Source organism: Glycine max, chromosome 18 (assembly GCF_000004515.6).
Source record: "Glycine max cultivar Williams 82 chromosome 18, Glycine_max_v4.0, whole genome shotgun sequence".
Lineage (NCBI taxonomy): Eukaryota > Viridiplantae > Streptophyta > Magnoliopsida > Fabales > Fabaceae > Glycine > Glycine max.
In genome coordinates this window covers 54,061,537-54,068,382 of record NC_038254.2, presented here as the reverse complement: position 1 = coordinate 54,068,382, position 6,846 = coordinate 54,061,537, and the positions used below count along the sequence as shown (strand labels likewise).

Below are 6,846 nucleotides of genomic sequence, written 5' to 3'. Positions count from 1 at the left end.
ATGATTCATAATGCTTTCATGCCGTTTTTCTTTTCACCATTATAGCGTTTTGAATAAAAGAATGAGAACCTCTATATCAATATCAAACAAAAAGATATAATAAACACCCTTGAGTCCAGACATCTAGAGAGAGGGAACGAATAGTTAAAGTGTCAAATTTATTTAAAGTTCTGAAACAGTTTTATTATTAAATTAGAAAGTTATTAAAGTTCTTCAATTTAATAAAGCAAAGTAAAACTTTTTTTAGAAGAGCAAATTAAAACTTAATACAAGTGAGTTAAGAATTCAAATAAAGAGTGCAGTATTATAGATGTTTTAAGTGCTTCATATATACTTTTAATGCTCAGGAATAAAAAAATGATATTAAAAAGTTTATAACAATTAACAGAATTAAATGTTTCTATTTTTAAGTAATTAATATAATATATGATGTAATGTAACAAAATAAGGTAAATAAAAAAATGTCAATTAGATGTTTATAAATTCATATATCAATATCAAGGAAGAAATAATCTTACATTCAAAAAGGTATACAATATAAAACAAAAACAAAAGCCCTCGTTTCTCTATGCTTCAAGTGTGCATTAAAATTAGCTTTACATTCAAAGAGTAAAAGGAGAAGACTCGTGTATGGCCAAAAAAAACCGCGTCAACAAATGGACTCTTTAATTTCAATGCTTTAACTATCAGCATCATGCAACCCTCGCTTTATTTTCTTATAAAATGTTGCAAAAATCATGTGGAAAAGATTGCCTAGACTTATACATAACAATTATCACGGCTTAAATATTACACAACAGCCATTTTATAATTATAAAATATTTTTTTCCGTCCAAAACATTATTAATTGCCTTCTCTTATTCGTCATGACAAGTTCATTAATTAATTGTATACCTACTAGACTATACATGATTATATTTATATCCAGCCTCAACCTATAGAGAAGAAAACTAAATATTGTGATTGAAAATGGATGAGATTTTGTTGTGAATAATTGAACACAAATATGAACACACTATGATGAAAACTTAGAACTGAATTATGTTTTGCTTAGAACACCACCGACCACCTTTCTTTGGCTAAAACCACGTGGTTGCGGCTTAAGCAAGCGCACCGCCCCTGCTCTCTGCTTTGTCCCAATCCACTACGTATCTATATATATATATATATATATATATATATATATATATATATATATGTATATGGCATCTAACTTGCTCTATCTTCACGTTATATTCATCTTGCTTTGAGTGTTAGGTATATGTTCGGTTCGGGATATAACGAATGGTGAAATTTTAAGGGATGATCATTCTATTAAAAACAACGTGTTTTGCAATTTGCATGATAGAAGTTTACACCTAGACAATATTTTTCGTGAAAACAACGAGCTTTTATTTCATTTGAATTCTATTAGATTCTAAATTTCTATTTAAAATATTTGGAGTGGTGTCTTTTTTAATTTTTTGTATCGGAAAATATTTATACCAATGGATGTTAAAAATATATTTAGGATTCAATTTATGGACCCTAATGCGTCATACATTTTCTTCATTGGATTAATCCTTTTTATGTTTTAAATATATAATTTGAAATACAAGATTTACAGATTTTAAAATCTTTTTAGTTGAAATTATAATTCGTAGCTAAACAAGTTCGTGAAACTAAAATATAAAATGTATGCACCCAGTTTTGGGAGCCTCATTAATTGCGGCGACTACGGTTTTATTGTGTTCCATTTGGGTGTCAAACTTTCGTTATGTGATGTTATTTTCATGCAGGATCGTTTCATGACTCACAATTACAATAAACGTGCCTTTTGATCTTCAGTCAGCGTCCTAGGTTGTTGACCTAATATTTATGCAAATGTGTTTTAACTTATGCATGCAATGAATTTGAACAAAGGTCGTTCGTATTTAGGGATTCATAATCTTATGAGCGAGATTAATTTTTTGCATGCATGGTGCAGGTGTTTCCTCATGAGTCCTGAACATTTTCAGCATGTTTTGTTTTTGGTGCACAATGTTTGGCAACATTGTGGCTACATACAAACATTATACTTACACTTATTGTCTACTACAGAAGTGGACCAGCACCAGTAACAAATACATTATCTAAGTACAGTCCCATACAATAAAAGGGATTTCAGCTTGTACCAATAAGGATTTTAACCAGATTCTGTTTTGTTGTTTGGTGTCCCACATTTCTCATATTATTCTTGTAGGATTGTTGTGTTCTAAAATTTTAAAATTGATGGGTCAATGAGGTACCCGTTATTGCCCTACCCTTAAATTGTGTTCCAAAGTACACAACCTGAGTTTCACATTCGTGCAATAGGTGAAGGATCAGCCCTGCGGGAAGAGATTTGTTTTGTCCAAAAGTGACAAACTTTGTGCATGACAATTATATCATTTGAATTATTGTTTATCATCACTAATCACATTATAAAAAAGGAAATTTTAACAACTGAAAAGGACATTGGGCCAGGTCAAATTGGCCCGATTTTTTTTGGCATATTTCAAGAGCTAAGTTCAGTATTATTTATGGATTATTTATTTGGGTTGATCGTTTATTGTACTCGATTCAATTTGCCACCTCTAATTTTAATGGCTATAAATGTAATTTAATTTTGTGATTTAACTATTTCTAGTACGAAAGACTAATTAACCCGTCAGTCTATTGGCTTATAGTGATAGGCTGATTAGCCTGTAAATTTGTTGAATTTCTTGCAGATAGACTCATTAGCCTGTAAATAAATTATCATGTTTAAAGATAGATCCATCAATCTATTTAAAGTTTTAATGTTAAATACGCCTTTGAATAAGTTAATAATTCGGGACAGATTTATATAAAGGTCAAATTAGACCGAAAAAAGGTTAGCAACAGACTAAATAGTTCACAAGCTTAAGCCATGAGATTATAAATCAAATCTAATTAGGCTTAATCTTGGTCAAACTTATTCATAATAAAGATAAAATTATATTAATAATTCTTTAAAGCGGTAGTTATTTATTGAAAATTTAACAGTAGGACTTTATTTTTTTACTAAGAATAATCATAATTACTAGATTTAGGACTTAGTCACATTTAAGGTTTCATTTTTTCCTAAAAGTATATTCTATAGAAATAAAATATAGGATCTTTTCTACAAACTCATGTTATCAACTCAAACTTTAATAAAATATATGTACATCGATTTATAATAAATTACTTATGAAATTATTAAAATTCTAATAATATCTTTTTATACAGACTATATTATCGTCCAATAAATAATTTTATTTAAGTTGGATAGAACTTAACTGACAAAATTATTCATTTGGATATTTAATGCAACTACATATTGTAAGATTTAAACTTAACATCATTAATTAAACTAAACTAACTCATATACTAGTTGATCCACACTTGATGGTAAAAATTCTTTTTCATACCTATAATCATGCTTTTAAGTACAATTCACATTTTAAATTGCTACTCCTTCGGTCTCAAGATAATAGTCATCCTAAATTATGTTGTACACAGACAAAAAAAAAAAAATTTATAATATTAACTTTATATCATCATTAATTCATTTATAGATTTTATTATTCATCATTAATATATAAGAGATATAAGTAAAATAATAATAATTAATTTTATATTGTAAAAGTTAAAATGTATGACAATTATAATAGGAGAAGAAAAAGTAATTAATATGAAATTTATTTATACGATATAAAATACTGAAACAATTATCATGTTAGAAACTATTTCCTAACACGTTTGCCTCTTTGACTTATTGGAATTAATAGATGAATCGTTTTAATGTAATACTTTAAAAACAATTATCAAAGAGTTAAAAGTGGACTTTTTTAATCGTAAAGTGTGTAAGATTTATTTTATTAAAATATTCTATTAATATAACATTATATTTTGTGTTTATTTCTTTCCTTCACTTTATCATTTATTATATTTTAAATTTAAATTTATTTTTCTTCTCTCTTTTTCTCTCATTGTATATTTTGTTGTGAAATTTGTTTGTTATATAAGTAGAATTTCTCTTTTCTAATTCTTGTCATAAGGGTGACGATTAACGACAATAGGGATTAAATTTTGTTTATACAACTGAGGGATTAGCCTGGTTAACAAAGCAAAATCGTTTCTCTCTGCTGAGTATTCGGATTAAAATCAGAAACCCTTATATATATCAATCTGATGTGGGATGAGCCTTAATTAATTAGGAGAATATTGTCAAACTGGAACTTAATCTGTGTCAACGGAAAAGTTGAGTTGGGGATATCCTTATCATACAATTGTAAAGAAAGAGAAGAAAATGTCTTATTAGTACGCAGAAAACACAAAAACTTTCACACTTGTTTATTATTCACAACACTATAAACTTCTGTTAATCATTTACAAGAATTGTGTATTTCTAAGGATACACGTATAACATTTCCCCCCCTTGTAATTGGAGCCGTATCTGTGTTATGTACCATTACATTGCTATTTTCTGTGCCTATTGAATTCAACTTTTTGACTTGGACCCTATTTCCAGTCCAGGCACAAAGGATTCAAAATTTGAGCCTAACTCGAAATTCAAACTACGGCGAACCTATTTTCCTTCTCAAAAACATGAGTTTAACAACGATAGAACTTCACGTGCTGGCTCCGAAAAAAAGAACCAACCCCACATGGGTTTGACTTAGGTCAAGGCAAATGAGGTTTAAATGGTTTTTAAAAGTTTTATTTTAGTTGGGGGAGAAATACCTCAAATAAACTCCACACATTATACTCCAACGTACGCCTAAATTGAATATATATATACTTTAGGTTGGATTTATTTATAGTTGTTAAAAATTTTAAAAATGAATTAATAATTTGATTTGAATTTAATTTTATCAATTTAATAATATAATTAGAAATTAAATCTGATTATTGAAATTGATAATGGATATTATAATTTAATTTATTTGCAAATTAAATTTGATGCTTGAAACTTATTAAAAATAGAATCGACCTGGATTATTTTATTTTATTTTATGTTTTTACTAATATAGTGTAAGGAAACCTGTTAGCAAGCGGTGTAACTGTATAAAATCAAATCCAATTCAAGCAAACCTGCCATTTTCTCAAAATTTATAAATACTAACCATTAAAATTCACAATGATTAAAAAGTCAAACCCTGCATTTATAAATACTAACGTTTTTCTTTAAACATTATAAGCACACGAGGAGAGAAATACTATTCTAAATAAAATTAAAATGAATTTAAGGTGGTTATTGGGTGCAATAAATTGCTAAGGACCGCTCTCTCATCCTAGAGTTTAATTACAATGGACAAATATAAAAAACTACTCTATAAAAAAAAATCTTGGTAAAAAATTATTTTTATCATTTTTTTTCCTTAAAAAACCGTTAAGCAATCTCATAAGAGTGTTGTAAAAAATATCTTATAAAAAGATTTCTCTTTTGTATACTCTCATAACAAGAGTAATGCAAGGTTTTATATGAATCTATTTCACTGAACTAATTTTTTAAACAAAAATTATTCGTAGATCATTTCACTTGATTCATTTAAAGGGTATATATTGAAACTTGTTTATTTTGCTTCGAAATGGCATGAGAAGAAGTTTCTTTTGTCCGTGTATCACATGCATGAGATGAATCAGGTAGATGATGATCACCATCCAACATGAAAAATAATATTCATCTAAAATTTTAACATAATATTTCTAAAGCAATTGATAAAAACATGGATTGCATGGAAATTCTAACACACTACACAGGTTATTCAGCACATGGGCCATTTTCTATTTATATAATATTTTGTGTTCTAATTTGAGAGATAGCTATAGTGGTCAAAATGGATCAAAACCTATGAGTCACTCTGGTTTACTACGGTTCGGGCTGAGATAGCTATTTTGTGTTTTGTTCAAGATTATTTTTAAAATTTGTTATTATACTTCTAGATTTCTTAGCTTGTGATAATATGTTTTATTGTAGTGTGTGGATAGTAAAAAACTTAATTTAACTAATATTTTTTTAATTTATTTAATTTATTAAGTATTGGAATTAATTAGCATGTATATAAGTTTTGAAACCATTATAGTCACAATTGTTTCAAAAAAAAATTGAGGGGAACTTTTAAATGATAAATAAATAAATAGCATGGTTGAGTTGTTAAAAATGTAGTATACTATCATATTTTTACTATTATAATTTTATCCCTATTAATTTGAATAAATCTGTTATGTTTTCTTTGTCACGTTGAATAAAAATAAAATAAATGAATTTTTGAATAATAACTAAGCAATAAATCGCTTGGAAAATTACTATAGTGGGATATATACTCAAATTTAAAGAGTACTAGTACTTATAAATACTTTTTGGAATGTAAAAAAAAAAAAATTAGATAGTTAATGTAACAGAAAATTTCAATTGTTATATTAATATCTCATATTAATGGCCTTGCACTCGACACCTATGCACTAAATCTTCATATAAATAATTATAAAAGCGCCGTCTGTGGGGATCGAACCCACGACCACGTGGTTAAAAGCCACGCGCTCTACCACTGAGCTAAGACGGCATTTATAGAAGTACTTGTAAAATAAGTTTTATGTATATATATTTTTTGTCTTCTCTTATACAAAATCTTGAAAGGCTTGTACTTTGCAAGTTGGGCTGACCCAATTAGTTTGGCAATATCAATATATCATCTCCATTTATTCGTCTGGTGAATGGTTTGCATCTGAAAATAAATGTAATAACCCATTTTACGAAGTTAACTTGATGCAAAACTTTAGTTGAGACTTGTAAAAAGTGTCTTGACAAATGTTTGTTAGCATTCAATTAGAAACCGTCTG

The 6,846-nt window shown here is 27.8% G+C and overlaps 1 non-coding gene across 1 annotated transcript; it reads right to left on the bottom strand.

The window, feature by feature from the left end:
* Positions 1 to 6,497: 6,497 nt before the first annotated feature.
* TRNAK-UUU (transfer RNA lysine (anticodon UUU)) lies at positions 6,498 to 6,569 on the bottom strand. The gene has a single exon. It is a non-coding gene; the product is annotated as a tRNA-Lys (tRNA).
* Between the last annotated feature and the right edge of the window lie 277 nt (positions 6,570 to 6,846).